The sequence below is a fragment of the Pteropus medius genome, unplaced genomic scaffold (genome assembly GCF_902729225.1).
Source record: "Pteropus medius unplaced genomic scaffold, Ma_sr-lr_union100, whole genome shotgun sequence".
NCBI lineage: Eukaryota > Metazoa > Chordata > Mammalia > Chiroptera > Pteropodidae > Pteropus > Pteropus medius.
The window spans coordinates 740859-768431 of NW_024346692.1; the positions used below are offsets into that span (position 1 = coordinate 740859).

At 34.7% G+C, this 27573-nt stretch overlaps 1 protein-coding gene across 1 annotated transcript in view; it reads right to left on the reverse strand.

Annotated features, from left to right (window-relative positions):
• DUSP16 (dual specificity phosphatase 16) overlaps positions 1–27479 on the reverse strand; it is a 69654-nt gene extending 42175 nt beyond the window's left edge. Inside the window, exons 1-2 of the mRNA XM_039876373.1 lie at positions 27055–27479; positions 21505–21636 (exon numbers count right to left, since the gene is read on the reverse strand). The gene's annotated coding sequence lies outside the window, so the exon portion shown is untranslated. The remainder of the gene's footprint in view (positions 1–21504; positions 21637–27054) is intronic.
• Between the last annotated feature and the right edge of the window lie 94 nt (positions 27480–27573).

Genomic DNA, 27573 nt, shown 5'->3' on the forward strand with positions numbered 1-27573 from the left:
CTCGCCCCTCTCGCCCCGCCCCCAACACTCTCACTTACTCCTCTACATTTATGCTTCCTCCTGGCACCCTGTCTGCAAACTAAGGACTCTACCCCTAGAAGAGGGGCTGGGGATGAGGTAGTCCTGAGGGAGTAGGAATGGAAAGATCCCTGGATGGAGTCACTAGGAAAGAGAAAATGCGGCCAAGGGTTGGTTCAATCTGAGAGGTGAGGAGACAACATTTTGGAAGGATATCAATAAAGATGAGCTTGAGGCAAGAGAGGAGAGATTCAGAACACATCAAACGGAGGTCAGATAGGGACTAATTTGTACATCCTGCTTTTCTTGAGAATATGTTAGGCTGACTATAACTCATTCAGCCAACTAACAAATAGTTATTGGGCACCTACTAAGTGCCAACCACTGCTATGGTAATGCAGGAAAAATAAACTAAGCAAAAATTCCTGTGCTCCTGGAGTTCCCAATTTTGTGATGAAAGACAAATAATAAAGAGCAACAACAAAAGAAACATGTTGTATAACAGATGGTGGTAAGAGAAAAAATAAAGCAGGGAAGGAAGGAGAGTTGGGGTGGGTGGTTAAAATTTTAAATAGAGTAGTCAGAGAAGCCTTTACTCTAATGGTTAAGTAAAGATCATGAGGGAAGTGAGAGAGTGAGCTATGTGGATATCTGGGAGATTATAGCTCTCTGTCAATGTCAAAGGCTTGAGGCCAATGAATATACTGGCCAAGGTGATGATGAATTGGGAAAATGCCAATAAAAGATGTGGAGAGTGTTCAGTTTTTTTTCAAAATCATGGATATATCTACAAAGCATTTCCAGGCACTTGAACTTTTAACTTCGATGTGAAAAATATATATGCAAGAATGTTTAATACAATTTCTTCCTTAAAACTATAAAAGGAGAAGCTGTGGTTCCTACATTAGTGCATTATTTGGCAAAGAAATGAAAATAAATATAATAAGAAATATTGTAATTAATGTTAATTTAATACAATTCTTCCAACTCCATAAATTTTTTGCATCTAATAAGAGAATCTTGGTTTTATAGCATAAAATGTAGTAAAATATCAAAAACATGTTAAACAAGATATGCTTGAATAGATCTATAGAACAAGGAAGTAGTTTAAAGGATCATTACCTTCCAATAAAGAAAAATGCTTTCGAGGTACTCTCTTGTCAGAAGGTATATCAAATACCACAAGGACTTTCTAGGTTCGATTACTGTATTCAAGGGGTTGGTAACACTAATGTAAGTTTACAATCTTTATCCATGCATCACCTTTAGCACACCCCACTCCCAAAACAACAAAATTCTACTGCTTGAACAATAAGGTGTACTTTCCTGACAGAGCTAAATTACTAAAGACATTACAACCAGGGTAAACATCTGGACAATGTGGAACATAGTTTAATGGGAGAGGGGTTACAATTTAATTTTTCCAAAGATCAGAAGGCTCTAGGAACAAGCAAGGAAAACAATTAAAAATCATCAACACCAAACCTCCCACTATGTCCACTTGTGCCCAAGTTTATAACAGTAACATTCCAGAATTTTATCTACTTTAAATCTCTTAATGCAAAAATAAGTAAAACTAGAATGTCAAACTATATTCTCCTGAAAATAATTTCAAAAGGACTTAAAAGGATATTTTGAAAGTGATTTACAAGACAGTGTTTAATCTTTCAGTTAAAACATACATGAAAAATATTTGAAAACGCCTACATGTGCAGCAGAAAGAGACTGGCTGAGAAATGTATAAATTATGAAAAATCCTGCAACACAGTATCATGAAACATTTTAAAAGGATGGTGTAAAAGTATAATTTGACAATGTAAGGTGGTCATGATGTATTAAGAGAATAAAATCAAGTTACAGAACAGTAAGTAAACTACAACCTCAAACACCCACATACATGCAAACACATAAAACAGATATATTCAAAATGTCAAAATAGTTTGGCTTGGGTAATTAAAGGTAATATTTATTATAATATTCTTTTCCATTATCTTGGAAAGTGAAAAAAAATATTAGAAAAAGGGTACGACACACACTTAGAGACAGCTACCAGTGTCTGCAGCAGTCCTGCTTGTGCTCCTCATCAGTAATGTTAAGAAAAGTGTGGTTTCAGGCAAGGTAAAATGAACAAGCACAATATAGAAAAATTTATGTTAACTCTCAAGGTAAAAGCTGATTTTCTGCTTCACAAAATGACTGACAAAGAATTACTTTCAATAATAACGTTTGAGAGGGGAGAAAAATCGAGAAAAATTAAATTTTAAATCACATACTTGTGACTATACACCTGGGCTTTTAAAACAGGTCAGTGAAGGTATGATTCTTAATGTAAAAAGTTTCCTCTGTATACAAAATTTATAGCTAGTTTTCTTTTGAAAACTAATATAGTCCCTACCACTCCTTAAAATATATTTCGATTTATAAAAGTTTCCAAAATAAACCCACCTAAAGTACTGCAAATGAAGCACAATATGACGTTCATTCTTCTCACTAGAAAAGCACAAATTCTTTTAACAAAACATATACAGTGGCCTCCTCACTATTCTCAGCTCCTAAATAGACATGCACAACAAGACTTGAACACATTCCAGGCATGGCCTTCAAGCCTGGACCACACCTGCTTCCAAGGCCCTCAGGCTAAAAATAACTCTGGGGCCTCAAAAATGGGACACTAGCCAGGACCAAGGGTAGCTGCAGGCCCCTTGCTCAGCTCCAGTACAGTAAAAACTACTAAAAACTGAACCACAGGTTTCTTTTTCTCTGTCTCTTTGTACCAATCACCTCCATCCTAGGCCTGCTCAGTTTCTTGCCCCTTGATGCCAAAACTAATCCTAGGAATTTACAGTGAGGTTTTATGTTGTATTGTTAAAACAAAAAACGACAAACAAAAAATATGGACCAGGACTCAGAAGAGTCCTAATTTCAGCTCTCTATGATGAAGATGCTAAAATAAATGTCACAGCAAGAGTCCCTTGACATCCCCAAGCCTGTTTTTTCCTCACTTGCAGGAGAAGGAATCCTGTAATCACTTAACATCTAAGGATTATTTCACTAAGAAAATGATATCGCTGTCAGTGCAACTCAGGTCTTAGTATGGGCGCTTTAACAGGGTCAGAGTCCCACAACTGCTCTGATCATTAAACAGTAACATTAAGGAGCTAATATCCTACAGTACACAAATTAAAATGGGTGACTTGGGCAATGGCTCCACAAACAGCCTGGCAACTGTTCCAGATCATTTCTTTTGCAGTGGGGGATTTCCAAGGTTTGCTCTGAGACAATGACTTGCACTTTTCTGCGAGGATGCCCGGTAGTACGAAAAAGGCCCCTCTGGAACTCGTTACTCTACCACGTAAGGAATAAAGAAAGCGAGGAAGCCCGGGGGGCACTAGCAGCACCACTGTTCACTCTAGGCTTCTAGGCAGTGCTAATTTAAGTCACTGCATCTGTCCCCACACTTCCCGTTCTGGGGCCCCAGTGGGTTAATGGTATCAGAAAGCTGCACAGGGCAAAGTGGGTGACAGGGCCAAGACCTGTGCCCAAGTATCATAGCACCACAGAAGAGTAAGGAAACTCAGAGCAGCCCAAGATGGGAGTCAGAATGCTCTCTTGTCCTCACCCCTTAGTTACTTTTTCCACTTTGTTCTTTTCATCTTCTACCTTCTCCTAATTTGGCTCCATCACATCATCTAACTGTAGTTTCTGTGCCCTTGTTTGTTCTTAGTGGCTCTGTTTCCCTATCTTCCCTTCCCTTTTCTCTTTATATTCATCTTCATTTCTCTCTTCATGATTATAAAGAAGCCTCTTCCTAAGGTTAAGCCCTTATCAATTAATCCACTTTCTGTTTTGGGGGTGAACTGCCTAGGTCCTTAAAATGTTGCTATTATAATGAATAATTATAACTGCTCTAAACTGCTTTGAGATAGTTATCCATGGATTCAGGTGCCGTTATCAACTTTTAAAATCTATTTGTTACTGTAAAAAAAAAATTATTTTGGAGAGGTAAAATTTTTCCACTTTGGTATTTCATACATGGTTATAGAGTAGAGATGATTAATTCCGTATCTTACATTTTCAATAGTCCTCAAATGCCCTGATGACCTAGATACTAAAGGTCAAACCCCTATCTAAACCTCAGAGGAAGACACTAATTCTCAATGTTTTCACACTAGATTAGAAAACAAGATCTGAATTATTTTACAATCTAGTGCTCAGACTCTTAAAACAGAAAGTAACCTTTGCACGTGTGACTGGCAGGTTCTGACTGACACCTGTGCTAGCAGCTTCCCTGCCCTGTTCTTTTCTTCCTCTACCACCACCCTTGGGTGAGCCATTAAGTCTCCTCTCATTAGAGCACAAACCCCATACAGAGGATCTTCAAAGAGAAATAAGAAAAGGCTGAGTGGAAACTAATTACAGGCCACTTATCTCAGCTCCCAGTAACTCAACTTTTAAAAAAAGGATTTACCAATTTGAATAGCAAAATAAATAGTAATGGATTATAACCCACAGAATAAAATTAATATTGAGTTAAAAAAAAAAGATTTCTCCACAAAACACTTGCTCTACAATGAGTTTGAGAGGATGGTGTTTCTATTTGCTATTTGTTTGGATTGGTTTTTTTTTTTTCAAGAGGTTATTCTGTCATTTTGGATGGTATTACACTTTGCATCTTCTATAAATTCTGGCATGCCACATGCAACAGTCATCATTTTCCAATCAAAGCCTCAATCCCCCACCTTGAAAATGACCAATGTCTGTGTTAAGTTAAATTAACTTAGGTTAATTAAACCAATACAGGGCACTGTGGGAAAAACATAATAGATGGGAGATCCTTGATATTAATTAACTGAATAGTTGAAAAACGACATTTGGACAAATACTAACAGGTAATGTGCTAGCAGATGTTTTGAAGGAAAACAGGGACATGACCTGTCAGAGAGAAGTGAGAAGAAAATTCCAGATGAGGAAAACACATGAGCTAAGGTAAAAGGATAGGTTGTACAGATCTTCCTAGCCAGAGCACAGCCTATATCAGTAAGTAACAGAATATGCTGGTAAAGCAGAAAGGGCCAGCTGGTGAGGTTTCCTGAAAGTCTAAAGCTGCCTTAGACATTGTAAGCTTTAAAACCGTACAGGTTTTAGCTGTCTACAGATGGGCTCTGCTTAGAATGGTGACTATAAAACCAGACAGGAAAGGAAAGATCCAAGAGACTGGTAATGGTCAAAACCCAAGGCAGTGTGCCTGGCACAAAATATACCCTTATTAAATAACTGACTTCCTGACTGAAAGTGCTCATGAAAATGCCTATTTTGACTACATTATTATTCTACCATAAAAACATCTGAAAATATCTCAGTATCCTATTCCATCCCTGTTTCAGATGATCTAGTATCAAGCAAGATGAGCAATATGTACAGGTTCAAGTTTTACTAGTCACGTCACTGTTTATAAACCAGAAGAGATTTAGGCATATTAAAGGGAAAGCAGAACATAAACAAAGTTGGACTCAATTTTGAAAGTATGGGCGACTTTCCTTACCTATTTTTCAATCATTTCCAAGTTTTCTATTATATACGTAACTTTTACAACAAAATACAAAAATACACATATAGTTTTAATCAGTCATAACACAAGTCATGCTCATGCTGTTCAGAGGAAGAAAGCAAATTTAGAAGTAGAAGTCTTGAGGCCTATTCTTTGTATGAGCTAAGTAAAAATGATTTTCTATGAATCATTAAGCAAAATAAGTTTTAATACAGAATCATGAGATTCATCCAACAATGACTTAGTAGTGTGAAAAAAGTACTTTTACATAGGGATATGTAAAAGTATCATTACATATTCCTATGACAGTCATGCTCCAAGGCATGAGGCATTATATACATTCCATACAAAGACATATAAGTATATATGGTTTAGTACAAGGCAATGTTCCTTTTCCAAACGTAACCTTCAGTATCAAAGACCACACATTCCAAATTAAAATTAAAAGCAAAATCATTACAAATACAGTAAGCTTGCCACAGGTGAAATTTAGTATATAACAAGCTGCAGCATTGTCTATTAAGAAACTTAATGACTTAAATAACAAAATATCTAATTTCACCATCTTATCTAACACGCAGCCCACAGCAAAGATCCTCAGAATAATGTTCACAGAGCTCTTTATCTGTTTTACCTCACTGCACAGATTCTCAACTGGGTTCAAAAGAAACCTGTCAATATTTGCTATCAACATATTTAAGCATCATAGAGCACTAAGTATCAGAGACTAAAAGGCTAAGTACAGTGTAGTTAATGTTCAGTTTTTCCCCTTGCAAACAGTGTTTGTTCTTCTGAATTCTGTAGTTGTGATCTGTAAAACTCCAGGAAAAAAAATTAAATGGGTTAGTGGAGTAGATGTGTTCATTTACGAAAATCTACTATATTCAATTTCTTATGGAGCAACTTCCCACTTTTGTCTAATCACAGAAATCAGAAATTTGATAATATGATAAAATGGAATACTATTCATCCATAAGAATGAAATAATGCCACTTGTGACAACTTGGATGGATCTTAAGAATATAATGCTCAGTGAAATAAGTCAGATGGAAAAGGATATTCATTCATATGCAGGATATAAAAGAAATCAAGAAACAAAACAAAACAAACAGACCCAGTCACAGATAACAGTATGGTGGTTATCAGAGGGGAAGGGAGTAGGGGAAGAATGAAAAGAGTAATGAGGGTCAACTAACTATACAATGACAGAAGGAGACTTTGGGTGATGAGCAAACAGTGCAACATACAGAATGATGTATTATAGAATTGTTCACTTGAAACATATGTTATTAACCAATGTCGCCCCAATAAATTTCATTTTTAAAAAATTTAATATAAAAATGATCATCCAGGCTCCACACCTGGAGATTGATACTTGGGATCTGGAGTGCAGACTGTGAATTTGCATTTTTAACAAATATCCCAGGAGGTTTTTAGGATGAGGCAAGTTTGAAAAACACTGTCCTAAAGACAGATTTGGTTTTCTCTATGTTCACATTTGATCTGTCATGAAGACCTACTGATTTTCAGTCTCTTACCTGGAAGACAAAATGGTGCAAAAGCTGTGTTAGTACGGAAAATGGCAATGGTAACTGCCCATAATGAGAGGAATGGGAAATTAGCCAGAGAACAATTCGAATCTCATCACTGAAGCAAGACTTCCATTTAGTCTAGTGCATGCCTTCTGGTAGGCTAATAATATCCCTTTTACAAAATGTTAAGCATTTGCCCCAAATCACACAATTTATCAGTGATGGAACAGGAACTAGAGCTTGTAGAGAACAGTGCTTTCCACAATCCTGTAGTTTACCAAATAGTCTGCAAATTTTAATAGACTCCTAAAAGGCACAGAAAGCACTGTATTTCAAAAGATGAGAAAGAATGTAACCTTTTAAGGATAGGATGAGGCTGTGAAGAGAGGTGGCCTCATTGAAATACTGGCCTGCCATGGAAGTACAGATAAATAACCATGTATGAAGTAAAAGACAAAATGTTGAGATAATAAGCCCTCATAGAACACTCCTGAAGAGTAAAGAACCCTGGAAGGAGAAGCTTGTCTGCTTCACTGGGTCACTATGAGAATACAGTAAGTGTGTAGAAGAATAGTACTTTGTAAACTGTAACATTCACTACAAAGAAAACTCAATACAGGATTAATGGAGGAGTATTTTGGCTAATGTAGTAGTACTGAATCTTGGCTGCCCATTAAGATCACCTGGGGAATTCTTAAATATTCTGATGTGCCGCAGACCAATCAATCAGAACCTCTGGGGAGTGGGACCGAGGCATCAGTATTTTTTTACACAAACGAGTAGAAGTGGATTCTTTACCTCCTCCCAAAAAAGGGTCACAAAGGACAAGCCTCTTGGAAGGCAAAGTTTAAGAGGGAAGAAAGGAGAAATTTGGTAATACACACAATATTGAAATTCATCTGACCTATATTTTAAGGTATGTGTTTTATAACAGCTGCTGAAAGTCTGAATATATGACTATATTATCAGGTAATAGATCAAGTTCTCAGTATCAGTTTAATTCCAATAATAAAGGAACACAATAATTCACTTATGGCACCCAACAAAAGACCACAAGGTTATGCTGGGGCACAGAACCCCATTCTGGATCTAGAAAGCAGTTTATGGTTGAAGCAAGCTAGTTTCCAATCTTTCTTCACTGTTTTTTAAGATGTAGACATATCAAGAAAAGATCTTTACAGGCTGGCAGAAGACAAGATAAAGCTCAGTGTTCACTCATATATGAATGTAAGTTAAATATCTCCATCCAGGAATTTCCTATTACTAAGGGCAAATCACATTACAGAGCAGACAATCTTTTGTAATTCCTCTCTCTAATCCAGTCCTGTAAAACTTCATTTAATAAGCTGCTGACGGAAACCAAGATTTGGGTTTCCAGCCAAACAATTTATATTACATTAAATAAAGGACATCCTTACCCTTCTCAAGGTTGTACCCACAATTACTTAAAAAAAAAAAAAGGTGGCATTCAACCAGAGTCAGGAGTTTTTATTCATAATATGCCCTTATTAACACACAACGAAAGAAAATACCAGACTAGAAAATGCTCATTTGGCAGCCTCCCTTAAATAGTAGGTCTAACTTGTGGCTCATTCACCTATACAATAATTTTTGAACATCTATTTTGTTGTGCAAGCCTTTCTGCTCAGGCACCATTGGAGGACACAATTTAAGACAATATCATAGAAATAAAATTTGTACACATGTATCTATTTGCAAGGCTCAGTGCGACATGAGTGCCCCAAGAGTGAGAGAAGGAAAAGAATTTCTAGTGGTGATGTCTGGAAGTCAACAAGGAAGTGATAAGCCTCTCCAACATAAATTTACTCCAGAGGCTCTCCTACCTTAAGTCCTTAGGATGCTACACAATCTCTTTGTACTCACAAATAGCCTCTTGCCAAGGGAAGTTTGGAGGATGTGGGGACATAACAAGCCAGCAAACTCTTCTACAGATTCTGGAGGCAACTTCTTTATAGGCAGTCCCTGAAGGCTGGCTGCTTCCTGCCAGGAAACAGCACAGATTCACCTTCAGGAGACAAATAGGCTGCTGATTCTCACTGTGGTATTGATTTAGCAGAGGGAAAGGGGGAGGGATAAGATCACCTTCCTTCAGAATCTAGGTACATTTAGTCCCCTCCTCAACACAAATACAAACATTAAGAGAAGAATAAAAGGGAGGTACCAGCTTCATAACTCTGACAGTTATCTGTAACACTACACTGACATTATTTCTGCCTGACAGCATCCCCAACAAGTGTAAGTAGGAAAACAAGAGGAATCCTTATTAAAATTAGTCAATTTTATTGGAAGGCCCAGTAAGGTATGCAAAAGGCAGGAGCTCTCGGGGGCTGGGAAATCTATAATAGTTGTAGACAGGAGAGGTTAGGTGTCTATACTCAAGGTCTTCAAGCCTTTCAGTCTACAAATCACTTCAGAGCGGTAACTGCTTGGTCCAAGTCTTCTTAACAATTGCTTCTCTGACTACTCATGATCCACTACAAACCCTAGAGGAAACAATGGCCAAGAAAGTTCTGCAGAGTGCCATAGGGAAATAAGAAGACTTGATCAAAATTTAGATACATGAGTACTGAAAACATGAACACATGAAGACTTTCGCAAGAATGTTCATTGCAACATTATTTGTAATGGCCAAAAGGTCCATCAACTTTTGAAGGGCTATGCAAAATATGGTATATATCCATACAATAGAACATTATTCAGTCATAAAAAGGAATGAATACTAATACCTGCTACAATATTCATAAACTTTGAAAACATTATGCTAAGAAGCCAGACATAAAAGGTCACATATTATATGAATTCATTTATATGAAATACCCAGAATAGGCAAATCTAGAGAGACAGAAAGTAGAATAGTAGTCGCCAGAGGCTGTGGGGGAAGGGAGGTGATAAAGAGCAACTGCTAATGAATACAGGGTTTGCTTCGGGGATGATAAAAATGTTCTGGAGTTGGACAATATTCTGGAGTTGTGGTGACAGTTGCACAGTTCTGTGGATATACTAAAAACCACTGATTAGTATACTTTAAAATAACTGTGTATTATATCTCAATTTGTTTTAGAGGGTAAATTTTATGGTATGTGACTTATATCCCAAAAAAACTGTTATTTTTTAAATAAGTTTTCTGTTATTTAAAAAAGCCAAAAAAAAAAAAAAAAAAAAGCCAAGGAACCATACCAAAATAAAGGAAACTAAAAAGACATATGCCAAGTAAATGCAGTATCTGATCCTCAAACTGGATCCTGTAGTAGAGAGAAAAAATGCTATGAAGATCTAAAAATTCTACTTCTAAGAATTTGTATGATATAAATATTTGCCCAAGTATATTATATGTGAATTATTATTCACTGAAACATGTTTATAATTGTAAAAAGTCAGAAGCAGAAGCAAGCACAATGTCAGTGAATGACAAATGGACTGAATGTATTATTACAGCAATGTAGTAATATTCCATATGGCTGTCTGAAAAGAAAGATGTCTGCTTATATGTACTGATATAGAATGGTTTCTAAAACTATGTTCTCCTTTGTGAATTAAAAAAAAATAATAAAACACAGGGATACAGGAGGAATGCGTTCATTCCTAGTAACAAAAGCAATAAAAAACTCAGGAAGCCTAGGAATGTCCTGATTTAGTTAGGATAGAATTTAAGCCTGTTTTCTATATTTATTTATGGAGCGAGTTATTTGTATTTGTAAATACAAATAATTTCCTCTTTTACAATACTGATAATATGAACTTTAATAATGAAAAAGAAATTAATACAATCTCAGATGCCAATCACTGCTATGGTAAACCCCAAGTATTGCTTTTAATAAACTTTTTAAAATTAAAATATAACATATATACCAAAAAGCATACAAGTCATGAATATACAGCCTGTAACTACCATCCTGATCAAGAAACAGAAGACTCCATAAGTCAGCCTCATAACTATCCCATCATCTAATCTCCCTCTTTAAAGGTAATCACTATCCTGACTTCTTAAACCACAGATTAGTTTTGCCTGTTTTTGAATTCTTTTTGTGTCTAAACTCTTTTGCTCAACATTATATATAAGCCTATGTTGTTGCAACTAGCAAGTTTTTCTGTTCGTTGCTATATATTTCATTAAAAATATGACAATGTATTTATCCAATCTTCCACTAAAGGACCCTGTAGGCTGTTTCTAGTTTGGAGTTATTATGAATTGTGCTATGAATATCCTTGTACATATCTTTTGGTGAACATAATACACATTTCTGTTGGCATACACCTAAGAGTGGATTTGCTGAGTCAGAGGCATAATGAGTATTGAGAGTTTCAACATAATACTACCAATTTTCTGAAGCAGCCATACCAATTTAAAATTCCACCATCAATGTTTGAGAGCTCTAGTTGTTCTACTTCCTTGCTGACACTTGATATTTTTGAGTTTTTGTTATTATATTTCTTTAAATTTTTAGCTATCTGGTCCATATGGCGGTAATTCACTGTGGTTTTATTCAGCATTCTCCGATGACTAATGTGTTGAGCACCTCTAGAAGCTTTTTCTAACCTTCTACATTTAGATCTACAATTGATTTGTGTGTATGATGTGAGGCAGGGGTCAAATCGGTTTTTTTTCCGATATGGATAGGCAATTGATCTAGGATCATTTATTAAAAAGATTTTTCTTTCCGCATTGCAGTATAATGCCATCTTAATCACAAATTGTGTGTGTATATAGATGTATATACATATATACATACTTAGATATATTTATTGCATTTATGTATTTATGTCTGTCTAAGTCTGTTTCTGGTCTATTATATTCCGCTGATCTGTTTATTCCATACTGCACACCCAATAGCGTAAACCACAATTTTATTTTTCTTCAGTGTTATTACCTTGATTATTCTTGCCATTTGTATTTCCATATAAATTTTAGAATCAGCTTCTACAATAGTCTTGGACATCTTTCATTAGATTTAGTCCTACATACTTGATATTTTTTGATGCTATTATAAATGTCATCTTAAAATTTCATTTTATAGTTATTACTGTTATACAGAAATACAGATTTTGTACATTGACTTGGTATCTAAGAATATTACTTTTTAAAAATATTAATTTTAATTTACATAAAGTAAAATTCAGGTTTTTTGGTGTGCAGTTCTGAGTTTTGACCAAATATATAACATAACTTTCATCACAACCAAGATACAAACAGTTCCATCACCCCCCAAAATTTCCTTATGCCACTCTGTAATCAAACCATCTCCCTACTCTCAAACCCTGGCAACCATTGACCTGTTCCTCGTACTTATAGTTTTGCCTTTCTTGAATATGACTTAAATTGAATCAGAGTGCATAATCTTTTGAGAATGGCTTCTTTTACTCAACATAATTTAAGATTAAGCCATGTTGTTATATGCATCAATAGTTTGTGGAGATATACCACAGTCTGTATATTCATTTACCAGTTGTAGGACATTTAGGTTCTTTCTAGGTTTTTTTTTTGGTGATTATGCATAAAGCTGCATAAATATTGAGGTTAGGTTTCTGTGTGAACATAAGTTTCCATTTTTCTTAAGTAAATACTTATGAACAGGACTGATGAGTCATGAGGTAAGAATACGCCATCTTTATAAGAAACTGCCTGTTTTCCTAAGCAGTTGTACCATTTTGCACTCCCACCAGCAACATATAAAAGTTCCATCTGCTCTGCATCCCCACCAGACCCTGGTATTGTATTTGGGAAATACCTATATTTGTTTGTTAGGAGCTTTTTTTTATGTATCCAAACAGATATTAGATTTTAACTAATGCTTTGCCTGAACCCACTGAGGTAGTCATACAGTTTTGCTACTTTTTTATAGTTATTGTGGTGAATTATATTGATTTTTGAATACCATCAAAATATTTTTACACATATAGGCCCTATTTAATTAGAAAAGCTTATTTACTTATTACACAAATTATAGCCAAATCTTAAATTAGTCTAGTAAAAGATAAGCAGGTATGCGGATAAATGAAGTCTAATGATATTCTAAAAGCTCCCATCTAGCCAGAATTGTAGGATCACTTCGGTCACATTTCCTAGCAAATCTTTCCCCACAAATATCAAGCAGATCAGAGAAACGGTGACCAAACCATGGTCCTAGAGCCATACTAATGTTTAATATGTAGATTCTGAAGCATCCATTAGGAAAAAGAACTTCCATTACAAATGATATTATTGATGCTGAAATAGTGATATTACATACTTTTAGAAACCACAAATGAAATTATAGTATAGAAATAAGTTATATTTCCCATGCGACATCAATAAATGAATAATGAAAAAAATCTGATTGTCTTACATATTGTAAATGTCTGAACTGCTATCATTTGGAGGGGAATCTTTACACTCTTTTGAGAATGATATTAATGAATTTTGGCTTGTAGTTACCAACTACATGTTAGTTTTATCTTTTCACTTTACCTGTGTTCTGGTGCTTGTGCTTTTTTTACAATTAAATTACCAACCTATGATCATAGGAATGGTGATAAGGAGCCCCCTCAGGGCCTAGATAACCTTTTGCAAAGAAATTGTTATGATGTTACAAAATGCATTTCAATCCCTGAGTTGACTATATAATCTAAGAATTACCTAGAGTAGCTCTGAACATTATAGCAGCTGCCCACAATGTAGCTCTCTGAAGTTGCCTTAGTATCTGCATTACCTCTCCTGTTCACACACCCAGCTATATTCAGTATTTTAGCAAAATATTTAGTATTTGGTAATGTTCCATCAAGACCTGGCAACAGACCAAAAAGGAATGTAGATGCCACAGATAGCCAAGCACAAAGACAATGCTAGACTGAACATCCTGAGTTCTGTTCCAAGCACTTTCAATAACTCATTTTCTCAGTTACCATGCACATTCACACCCATTCCTATTTGGTTTACTAGATTTTACTTGTTTGTCTCATTACCTCATAGAGTACTGTTAGCATTATAACATTTTAAGTCATAGCACCATATGGCAATAACATAAAACTCCATATAACTAAGACCAGCTCCCTAAAGATTAGTTAGTATCTATAATATAAAAATAATTAAAAATATCAAATACTTGAGACCTAAAGTAATTCTGAGCATATCATAGCAGAACCCACAGTACCCTTCGACCTTCGCCATCACAATCACATTACTTCTTTTTTTTAATTACTACCTTAATACGTATCTGTATGAAAGCCACGGACAGGGAATAAACAAATCGGTTGGGTAATATTTCTTTAAAGCTGGCATTTAGCACAAAAATATAGATGGTTTTACAGAAATAAAAATTCAGTGAATTTGAACTAGTTGTTCTGTTTGTTCCATGCATTTAAAACAACAACTATACTGTCCAATGAACTTTGGCTTCTATTTCCTCATGACTGTGAGTAGGTTTAAAAAAAAAACTGCTCTATATCTCCGGGGCAAAGTACAAGCTCTACCACATACCCAGTGAAGGACTTGTGTATAGCAGCAGTTAAAGAATTAACCTTTAGGCCCAGGATTTTAAGGTGATACCATACTATATAAAGAGAAAAATGAGTAAGATTAATAATTAGAAAACCAAAGATCCAACAGAGCTTTGAAGTGCTTCTTACTGGTCATCAACAAAGATTTCTCAGTCTAGGAGTCAGATATTACCCAAGGTTCCAAGGAAATTTTAGATGCTAGAGGTCAGTTGGGAAAAGGCAATACTCTCAAAACTTAGAATTTTAGAGCTGGAAGACACCTCAGTATCGTCTTGTCCATCCCCCTAGTTTTATAGGTAATGAGGAAGAAGAGAGAGAGGAAAAGGACAAATCTGAGGCTTCGAATCCTCTTTGGAGTACAAAGCCCTTAACCAAGCAAGCTGCACCAGGAATGGCTAAAGATAAGAGAGGCTACTCTGCAGTTAGTGTATTCCACTCACTCCATTTTTTATCCCTGCAACTATATCACATATGATCTGTAAGCAGTTCTAAGTTGTTATTCATATTTTAAAAAGAAAATGGCATTTTACAACTCAACAACAAAAAAAATCAAATAACCCGATTAAAAAATGGGCAAAGGGCTTAAGTAGACATTTCTCCAAAGATGATATACAAATGGCCAACAAGTATAAGAGATGCTCATCAGCACCAATCATCAGAGAAATGCAAATCAAAACCACAATGAAATAGCACCTCACGTCTGTCAGAATGGCTGTTATTAAAAATGCACATACAACAGTCTAGAAAATAACAAGTGTTGGCACAAATGTGAGATTACAGAACCTTTGGCATCATTGGTAAGATTGTAAGATGGTGCAAAACATTACGGCAGTTCCTCAAACAATTAAAAATCATTTCCATATGATCCAGCTATTCTACTTCTGGGTTTATATCCAATAGAATTGAAATCAGGGTCTCCAAGAGATATTTGCACACCCATGTTCATAGCAGCATTATTCACAATAACCAAAAGCAATTCAAATGCTTACCAACAGATGAATAAACAAAATGTGATTATACATAAAATGATAATACAATATTATTCGACTTAAAAAGGAAGACATTCCTATCACATGCCACAACATGGATGAACCTTGAGGACATTATGCTAATAAATAACAAAAAAACAACACTGTATGATTCCACTTATATAAGGTACCTAAAATAGTCAAATTCATAGAAACTATGTAGATTGTGGTTACCAGGGGCTGGTGGGGAAAGAGAAAAGGGGATTTGTTGTTTAATGCGTATAGAATTTCAGCTTTGCAAGATGAAAAAGTTCTAAGGATCTGTTTCACAACAATGTGGATATACTTAACCCTACTAAACTGTATACTTAAAATGGTTAAAATGGTAAATTTTATGTTTTTGCCACAACAAAAAAATGAAAAAAGAAAAAAAAGAGAGAGAAAGAGAACGGCAATACATCTCTAGCTTTTTCTTGCTGTGTCCCTCCTAACCTTTCATACTCTACAAAGGTGCCAAAAACTGTTCCAGGATACCGTCTAAAACTGTTCCAGGATACCGTCTAAAACTGTTCCAGGACACTGTTTTTCCTCTCTCAAACTATCCTACAGAAGCAGCCAGCTAGCAAACTGCTCTTAGAGTAAGCAGGGCAGATCTACAATCATAGGAGAGAAAGGAGAAATGGCCAGGAGAGGACTTGAGGTGCAATGACCTCCACTTCTAATTGTAACTTTATCTCTTAACCTAGGAAAGACTGGTATGCTGGAACCCCATTGAAGAACCCCTAGGGCAAAGAATTAGGAGTCTTTTACTGTGACTTGTTTAAACCATGAAGAGATAATCATTAAAGAGATGCTGACAAGTATAATCTTGATGACCAAGGCAATGTATTTTACTCCTTTGCATCCCCTCAAATATCTGTAAATCACTCAGTAAATACTTGTTCATGTTGATTACAATGGCATACTGATGACCACTGGCAAAAAGAAGTATCTTCTGATCCAGAAAAAAGCCTACCAAACACAGAAGCCAAGGTGCTTATTTTAATGAATGAATTAAGGTCATTTCTCTAAAAAAATCTCCACTGATTTCACAGTAACTTTTCTTAAAACCTTATATAAAACTACTTTTTCCTGGCAAGTGGATACCATACTGCCTAATACTTAGTACATGGAAATTCCCCATTAAATACTCTATCTCTTTAAACTAATGTCACATTAACTACATTCTATGAGATAGCCAATGGTAGTGTCGAAAATCTTGCCACAGAGGTCATTCATTTGCCAGAAAAATCGCTTAAGTTTGTCTTTCAAATGGGACTGTAGATGAAAGAAGAAGGGGTTTTCAACTGTACATGATTTTTATTGTTGGTTATAAAATGAAGAAGCTATAAAATCAAGCTTCCTGAATATTTACATTAACAAGGCTCTTAGTCATTCACATAATGAAAAATGAAAACAACTGCTTTAATTACATACTTAAAAAGGTTTCAGTTGAAGTTCTGTATAGTGTTCCACCAAAATAAGAAAGAAATGGATATTTGGATATTCTGTGGCAATGAAATTAGACACTGCCCCTACACTGTTTAAAGTAGCTATTAAGTACGTATACACACACACATTTTATTATTAAAAATGCATCCCGAACTGCAGATGCCTTTTGTCATCTTAAATGCCATAGTTAATGTTTATCTCCAGGATATCTCAATACTGATAAACCATAAATAAAATGCAGTGGGATCCTTCTGTAAGACTTTTGTTGAACAGAAGATTAATACTTTTTAGGTTAACATTTTAGCAGTCTCTTTTATAAAGCAGTGCAATTGCTTTGTAATTTGTTAAAGTTGGGAATATAATTTTCAGCCCACTGTATATCCAAATTCATATACTCTTGACAAGATTCTATATAAGGAACCAGATCATCACTCTCTCTGAAACACAAGCAAAATCCCATTTTAAGGCACTTGAAACATCAAAGGTTCTGCCTCATTCAAGTATAGTTGCTACAGTGCATACAAGGAATCACTTTCCTTTAGTTGTCCTTTCATTTTATCTAAAGCAAATGTGCAATGTGAATACTATTAATAAGAACAAATGTCCACAAGTAAAAGGGGTGCTCTACCAGGTTTTTAACTAGTGTTTAAAATGCCTCCTCTGTTGGGAAAGGAAGCATTTTCTCAGAACACTGTACTGAGGGTATTTTGATTATAGACTACATACACATGTGTGTGTATTTTTCCCTATCAAAATAAAAATGCAATTAGTTTTCCATTTTCAATGGAAATTTGAGGCAGAAGTAATATGAGTAACTGCCAAAAAGCAAAAACCTAAATCTAGCTTTCATCTTCTGTATCATCGAGATCTTTATTAGAGATACCACACAGCTATCGAGATGACTAAACAACACCATACATTTTCATAGCCTCTCATCCTGTCCAATATTTTAATTAAAAAATAATAATAAAATACGAAGTGGTCAAAAGACAGGAAAAAAAGTTTTAGAACTGGAAATTATCTCAGAGACGATCTAATACAATATTCTATTTCACAGTTGAGAAAACTGAGACCTAACTGTCTGTAAGTTAGCCCTACAACTAATTGGGCTATCGGTCTATATAGTGTTCCACCAAAATAAGAAAGAAAATGGATATGGCCTTGTTTGAGGGGAACACCTAACAGTCTTCAGACTAAAGAAAAGTTGTTTTATAAAGTTACTTAATACTCTTTGTGCTTCCCTTTCTGCTTATTTGTGACAGACACACAGTCGGCCAGCTATCCAACTGACATTTCTCCCCCTATAGCTTGCTAATAGAATCCCAGCTTTTCCTGGGCACCAAGCAATGTGCCTAAGCCCAGGAAATGACACATAATGCATGTTATACTAACCCTCAGCAATACACTCACTTCTCTAATCTCTCCCATGAGTGGGGGTAGTTTTGTAAAACAGTTCGAGCAAATGACACTGAAGAGAAAATCGAATGGAAGCTTCTGAGAAAGATTTTATTCTCAGTTAGGCAAGCAAAGGAGGAGGGACTGCTTGTACTATTCCCTTCCTCCTTCTTGCCTTGAAAGGGGATGTGATACCTAAAGCTGAGGCAGCCATTTTATGACCTGGTGGCAGTGTGAACATGCAAAAGATGGCAGAGTCAAAGATTGGAAAGAACCTGAGGACACTGCTGAGTAGCTGAACCATCCCTGAGACCACCTACCTCTAAATTTCTCTGAACCAGATAAATAACTTATGGTTTAAGCTTCTGCTAGTGGCTTTCTAATAACTACAGCTGAAAGCAGTCCTGAATTTAAAAAAAAAATTTCTGTGGCATGCTATGATTTTCCTGCCCAATCTCACTCCCATTACAAACATATTGTTTATACTGCATGCAACTAAAGTAACAGGGTTATATTTCTCCTGCATTGTTAATAGAGACTAGTTTAATTACTTTATAGTTATAATATCTCAACTATATGACCCTATTAACATAAATGTCATCGGTAAAGAAAACAGTAGGGGAAAAACATGAGTTAGAACCATGTTTGTTCTTGATAATTAACTTTGATCCTTTATTTTGCCAACGCAAATCCTTTCTGGAATTAAGTACCATATAAATAACAAACTGATAAATGATATCATCCCACTAGTATATTCCCTTCTTCCTCATGAATTAATCAACTAAGATGGAAATATTACTTTATCGAAATAGATGTCTGTATTAGACTGCTCTAAAAATATTAAGACATCACACCAATTTATATCATAATTTTCAAAGTGTGATCCAGAGACCTCTGGTGGGAGGTGACTGAGACCTTTTCAGGGCTCCACATGTAAAAACTATTTTTGGTACTACAAAGATGATCTCTGCCTTGTTCACTTTCATTCTCTCATGAACATACAACAGTGAATCCAAAGGATACATGTTATGTGATGGTAATGTATCACTCTGGCACCTAATAAAACATGCTGCATTTTGTGTTTTTAAGAAATTTCTAAGGTAGCAAAATTTTAAGATGTAAATACGTTTTTTTACAGAAATTAACTCAAGTGTGTTCTCAGTATTTCTATTTCCTAGGGATAGCAATCTTTCATTATATCTGCTATTATCTCCATAATCTCATTATCGTCCAATGAATTCACTGTTTTAAGAAACTGAATGTTTTAAACACTGATATGATGAGCTCTTTAAAAGCAAAAGATCGTCTTTAAAATAGAAATGAAAAAGCCACTGAAGCATCATACAGAGTAAATTATCAGATTTCATGGACTGGAGCAGTACACAAAATAGCTGAGAACTAATAAAGCTTTGTATAGTTGACAAAGCTGAATGTCTACTGGATGAAATCAGTAAAAAAAATCATGGCAATGCCATGATGCGGAATCTCATCAAATTAAAGATTTTACCGCAAACATGAACTATGATATCCCCACTTTAGAACTGTAGTTATGTTTTGTAAGTGGACAAATCCATAGATGGGGGTGGACATACTGTTTTGTTTTTATTATTCCAGTATCCACGCCAACTAACTATCAAAGAAGGTCTTCTTTTATGTGAATGCTTGGCAACAAATACAAGTGCTGCTGAATTACTCAAAGTATTAAATAACTTTTTCAATCTCATGATTTATCCTGAAACAACCATGTTGGTATCTGCTCTGGTGGTACAAAAGCAATGGTAGGCAAAATGCTGGCACTTTTAGCATGAATTAAGGAAGGAGTACAAAATTGTACTAGTGGTAGTTATATTTCTCATTGTCTAACCATCACTTTTAAAAAAGCCAGTTTCACTTAATGTTTTTGATAAAATTAAAATTATTCATTTTATTAAATCTCACTTTTTGAGAACTTGGTCTTTTTAACATTCTGTGTGATGAAATGGGAAGTACACAAAAAGCACTTCTAATACAATGGCTATCTTGAGGAAAAGCATTTATGCAATTGTTTGAGCTATGAACTAACTGCAACTTTTTTCAAAGAATACCATTTTTGCTTAAAAGAATGACTGGCAGACAATTTATAGTTTATTCAGACTTAGGTATTTGGCAGACATTTTCTCTAAAAGGATTAAAGTGAGCCTGACACTTCAAGGAAAAAACTGACAAAATCTGTTGCCAATGATAAAATTTGAACTTTTGAGAAAAATTAGTATTTTGGAAAACTTGAACTCAACATCAAAATATTGAACGCTTCCCAGTCCTTAAAAACTTTTTTGATGAAATTAATGAACATGATTTGTTAAATATTATGTAAGCAAATGTGCCGACATTTGAAAGATCTGTATAACTCAATATATACCATTATTTTTCAAATGACCCAAGTATGATGTTATAAAATCACATACCCATCAAAGATCCATTCAAAGTACAAGATGGACCAATAGATTTTTAATGTGACAACAAAGAAAAAATTAACTGATATGGTTTCAGAGTTAACACTGCAACTAATCTTTAAGAATTTACCACTTCTTGAGTTTTGATGTAACAAAGAATACTCACAATTTCATAAAGACATTAAAATACTCTACCCTTATTCAACTATATATCTGTATATGACTGGGTTTTCTTCACATACTTCAAACAAACAAAATATCACAACGGACTGATTATAAAAGCAGTTGTGAAAATCCAGCTGTCTTCTATTAAGCAATAAAGAGAATGGCAAAATGTAAAACAATGTCACACTTCTCACTGTATTGTTTTAGAATACCTTTTTCATAAAAGTACGTTATTTATGTTAACCTTTAGTGAGTGATTTTTAAATGAATAAACATTTTAAACATTTCTCAGTTTTAATTTCTAATGTGTTAAATATTGATATAGTCCACATAAACATTTTTGGGGTCCTCAATAATTTTTAAGAGTACAAAGGTGTCTGACTCCAAAATGTTTGAAAACCACTGGTTTATAACACCACAAAAGAGCACTTATAAATATGTGTATATAAGAAAATGGGCACCTGAAAATGAATCAGAAGATCTCACTCCAGTTCTAGCACCACTTCTTATTTGCTTTGGGATTTGGATAAATTATTTAATGTCTCTAAGATCTCAGTTTCTTCATCTGTAAAATGGATAACTCATGTCTTGTTCTGAGGATAAAACACAAAATATGAAAAACAATTTATAAACTACAGGTATATTATTATTACAAGTTCTCAAAGTTAAGAGTTTTAAACACTTCTTGTGACCATATTTCTACAAAATTCTCCCTTCTTAAAAATTTATTACTAAAAGCAGAACTTACCAAAAAAATGCTAAGTGGAGATTTTTGATTAGCTAATTTGCTCAAAATGTCCAACCACATAATTGTACTGTATTAAATTTCTTCCCCTACAGTTCTAATTGGTAATATATAGTTTAACTAATTATGAATATTACCAAAAATACAGAAAGTACAGAAAACAGTAACAAACCCCAATGTACCCATCACCCAGCTTCAACAATAGTAAAAAATTTGTCAATATTGTTTTATTCCCCATTTGTGTGAGTTTGTGTATATCTTGAAGTTTTTGAAAACAAATACTAGGCATGATCTCATTTTGTCTATAAATACTTCCATATGTATCTTTAACACATGAGAATTTTTTAACATAACCACAATACTATTAACATATAGTTAAACTTTATGTTTATAATTCTTAAATACCATCTAATATATACTACATGTTCTAATTTCCTGAATGTCTCAAAAAAAAAAAAGTTTTAGTTTTCAGTTGGTTTGTATCATCAAAATTACATTCTTACCAGCTCATTTTCAAGGAACACAAGATTTTTAGCAAAAGTTAGAACGAGAGGAAATAATACCACACTTTATATACCATGTGCAGTTTACAAAACATTCAAGAACTATCTTCCTGAGAAATGTGCTTCTCCCCCCATCGAACAACAAACAAAAATAACAAAAGAAACCCAGTAGAAAATAGGCCAGACTGGTGACAGCTCAGCTGCTCAGGAAGAGAAGTTGTTGAGAGTAAACAACCACCTGCCATTTCAGAAAAGATGAGGTCAGGTCTGCCACAGGGTCAAGCAAGCTGGAGGTGAGGTCAGGGTCCAGGTTCCAGAGCGAGCATACTGCTCAAATAAGTCAGGTGCCCAAGGCTGTAAGGCAACCAACCCCCTTCAGGTTTCAACTCAAAACTAAAAAAAAAAAACCAATGCTCTAAGCTACAGATAAAATGGAACCATGATCAAAAGTAACAGTTGTGAGAATTAATTCAACTTATTCAGCAAACACTTATCAAAAGCCAATTCAACCAGGTACTATCCTAGGGTATGAGTTTTTTTTTTTTATTATTTATACAATGCAAACAGTAAGTAGCATATACTTATGTACATGTTTTTCCACATTAATTTTAAGAGGAACGAGATATTTCATATTACCTTGCCATATATCACTACAATTTTTAGTGCATTTTTCTGTAAATTGCAGTTTGCCCCACCTCTCACCCAGACACTGAAACAAATCTAAGTTCCACTGTCCTTCCTTTCCAAATATTTCTGAAGCGTATACGTCACATTAGCTTTTATCACACATCACAAACTTCCAGCATTTATATCTACAATTATTTTCTAAATGGAGTATTTAGTTTAATAGAAAATCAAGGGAATGCTAAAGAATTTCCTACCTCCTCTGAAAATTGTTTTCTTTTCCATAAGCTTACCCAAGTGCGTCAGAATCTATTGTAGATGAAAACTGGTTAGGTGCATAGAGAAAAATTTCTAAGAGTTTTGTTTCTATAGACACACACAAATACCAATCCTTTTTAGAATCCTTTACCTCAATTTTATCTATAAAATTTTTTAAGTTTAAAATTGCAAAAAGAGTAGAGAAGGGAGGGAATGTATTTCTTCAAGAATGCTTGAGAAGTACTTTATAAATGTGTCCAAAACCAAGAAATAGTCACCAAGAAATTTTCTGCTGACACTGCAAAGGGCATCTTCTCAATAAAACCTGGCAATCAGGTAACTGCAGTAAGAATCCAGACTTCCCCATTTCAGAACTGACACTTTTGCTTCAGGTTTCTACTATTTGTAGCAAGTCAGTAAAAATCCTAAGTTTAAGATAGTATTTCCAGTGAGACCACTAACTTCCCTCTCAGTAAACCTTTAATGAAACATAATTAAGCACACAGAGTATGACACAGTTCAAATTTACCATGTGATTCCTGTAGCATGCGGACAAGACCCAGATGATGTCATTCTTTACCCTATTTTACCCATCTGGTAATTAAGTCAAATAGTTTACTTACACTATCTGTACATCCTTTGTGTGCTCTCACACAAGGTACCATCAAAACAAAATGTTCTTGGAATTTAGCTTCACTTTATGGCACTATTGTGACTGTTGTTCCTAATGGAGAATTTAACCTAAGTATATGGCCCAATACATCACAACCCTAAGTAAATTGTAAACAATATTAACCTCACTGCAAAAACATGAGATTCTTAGCAGATGGAAGCATATTTAAAAAAACAAAACAAAACTGTAGATAAACTGTTAATGAAGAGTTAAAAACTCAACACTTGCATGCTTCAATATAAAAAAAATTATGTACATTTTTTTTAAAAAACTGGTTAAAGATGAAGTTAATTAATGTGTGGCCTGCATTCGAATTAGTTTAGACTGCAAATAAATATTAAAGTTATACCATTAATAATATTTATTACTATAGGCAAAACGGGTTATTAGCAGAATAAGTGAGACTGTGCCTAGCCCTCTATAATTTCCTTGACGCTGATCATTATTTTATTATCTTCACACATCACTATGGACATCACATTTTCCATATAGTGTTTATTTGTTTACTGACCTTCTGTCTTCTCCCACTAGAATGTAAATTCCATAAGGGCAAAAAAAACATGTTATTTTCCACTGTATACCCAGTTTCTGAAACAGTGTCTAGCACATAATAAAGAATCCAAATAAGTTTGCTGAATGGAGAGATGGATGAATGGCTGCCTTCTTTGACCTCCCCAATTTCCTTTCCTCCATACACATGTTAACCATCTTTCAAGGCCAGGGTCAAATTCTATTATCTCTATGAAGATTATCTCCCCTAATCCTCCAATCTCTTTCTCTTTTATACCATAAATTTCACACTCCCCTGCTGTCTGATCATTTATCTTTGCATATGTACATACCTCCCTTAAAATTCTTATTATCCTTCTCTCCTTATTAAGGGCAGGGACTCATGTCACCAACTTCTGGTATTCACCTTAGTATGTATGTAGATAGTATACCATTAAGAAACGGTCTGCCTGATTGATTTATATATTAAATCAATTAAGCTAAAGTTTCAACTTTTTATAACCTATCCCTCCCTTTCCAATAACTCAGTTGAAATTGCAGTGGGTCTCCCTCTATTTTAAATTTATCTTTGGCAATTTCAAGTTTTACGTTCTCATATAATTATAATTTATGCTCAAAATTTACTATATCCATGCCCCTCCCCCAAGATTAAAATTTTTATGTAATAAAAAATCTTGTGACTTTTGGTGATACCTATAATCAGATATCTAACCCCAAGAGAGAAGGAGGTGAAGTTTCATTACCTGCTTTTTGATGCTGAGGTATTGGAGGGTATTTTTTCCCTTTATGCCTTTTTCTTTTCATGCCAAGATGTATCCCATTTCCTTCTTTACTAATCATACCCCTGGCAAGCTTTTATTATTTCTTTGTACCTGTCTTTGGTAATCTGCCTTAGATCCTTCTTTTTAAGCCACTCCTGTTTCCTTCAGTCATTTATTTGATTAAATTTCAAATTCCCTTTCCTAGTCTGTGTATGAGAATGGCCTCTTCTTAAACCTGGAGCCTGCTTCTTTAAATCCAGCCAATCTTTCATGAACCTCATCCCTTCATATGGCCAATAGGCTAATGAAAATGTATAAAAATATCAGATTATCCACAAGAAAATCAGAAAAAAATGACATCTGGCTTTGGAATATATCATAATTGGCTTTGGGCAAGATTTACTTTCTTAATTATGTTTTTACTTAAGCCAACATTAGCAATATTTTATTTTATGATGGTGGATATGTCTTGGTTTTAAATTTTAATATAGTTAATTTAAAAAAAAAATCAAGCATCAACTGTGGTATTTCCTATGAAGCCTTTTTAACTAGTTTTTTCAATCTGTTGATTTTGTCATAAAATCTGGTTTCTGTTTCCCTTGATTATTTCCTCCCTTTTCTTGGGTAGCTAATCCAAATCAGCTTGCCTATATTAATTTACTGCTTCAATTTAAAGTATCATTTGCTTGAAAACGCAAAGCATTTTAAAAACATTAAAAGTCTAGTGAGATTTTTAGTCAAACTAAAAGGATAGAAAACTCTGCTTTTTGTAGATACTCCAAGAAAAGTTGTTTTTCCAGGATAAATTACACTGGTAATTCTGGCAAATTATATTTAGTGTGATATTATGATTGGTTGAAAAACATGAATATTGGACAGCTTTGTAAGTCAGCTTCATCAATATATAATCCTGTAGGCCAAAAATTCTATGGAATTAAATCCCAAATAGTTATTTATAGAAAATACTGTGGAAACAAACACACATCAACCTTCTAACCTCAGCCTAAACTCTGCACCCACCTAAGACCTGATCTCAGCCTTACTTCCACAAATTTTAAATGTATAAGAACTGGGTTAACAAGATCTTCTCTTTTGCCCCCTTTTCAGTTACTGCCATTAAGCTTTTAGCCAGACATCCCCTAATCCTCAATTTTACAAGACTATTTTTACTTTATAGGTACTCAATTATTTTACAACTAATGTAGGTTTTTAGTGCTTGAATTGACTTTTTTTTTCATAAACTAGCCTCCAGATTATCAGCAAAATTAAGAATAAATTCACTTTTAATTTTCCCCCATGTGGAACCTTGATATGTACAAATTATTTTACCTAAAAATCAACTTTTGGGTTGGTGTAATTTAGCTTAAATTTCTGCGTAAGATGTTAAATATCAACCCCCCCACCCCCAAAAATTAACAGCAACCTTCTACACAGTTCTCAAACTCAGTAAATTCCACAACTTCATTTAAAAACAATTTTTTTTTTCAAGGTGCCTAGTCACATTTTGACTAACATACCTACATAAAGCCATAAGTTCTTAAGTTTTTAAATTTACTTCTCTGGTTGCTGCCTTCACCAAATACAGAACTCCACAGGTCTCAATTAATTACGACCTCCCAAGCTGTGTGTCCACCAATATACATGATTCTCAAAGAAAAGTAAATAATTAAAAACTAACTCAATTGGTAAAAATTCTTGTTTTCTTTTTAAAAATGTACCTTAACTTTAAAAATCTCTTTTCTTGATGGAGTTTAAAATAGTTTAAATCCTTTGAAGAAAGTTGTCACCTATGTGCACTCTCAATCAGTCCCACAAAATGAGTGGCATGAAAAGGCATTTTTCTGACAGTCTAGGTTCCCCCCAAATAGCAAGTCATAAAAGTCTTTCGTGGATGGTAAATTTCACACACACCCTCGAAAGAAAGAAAAGAAACATACCTGGTCATTTTTTAAACAGGTTTGATAGGTTTGGTTCACTTGTAAGAGCAGAGTGTTTACTTATAATCTTTTAAAGAAGAGTGGCAGCCAGAGCACTGGGTAAATAAAAACTTCAGAGAGTTTTAAAAACCCTGCATCTTAACTCACTTCCCCTTGGTTCAAGGGGACGGCACAGCAAACCCTACGGCAAATGAGATTATGCAACAGGTTTTTCCTCTCCACTTTATTCATCACAGGCTGGTTAGAGGTGTGCTTTCTCCAAACAGCTTGAGATACCCAGGACTTCGGGATCTTTGCAGCTAACGTTTAATAACTTTTAGAATTTTGCATTATCTATTCATTTTAAGATCTACTTATATTGTCTCAAGTTAATTACCGGGTTTTTTGTTGTTGTTATTGTTGTTTTGTTTCAGGAAGTAAACCTAGCATCTGCAAACTTCAGTTCTGCATATTTTCCTCCCTGGTGTTTTATTACATGAAAACGTGGACCCACACATGACAAACAGACCCTCGGTTGTC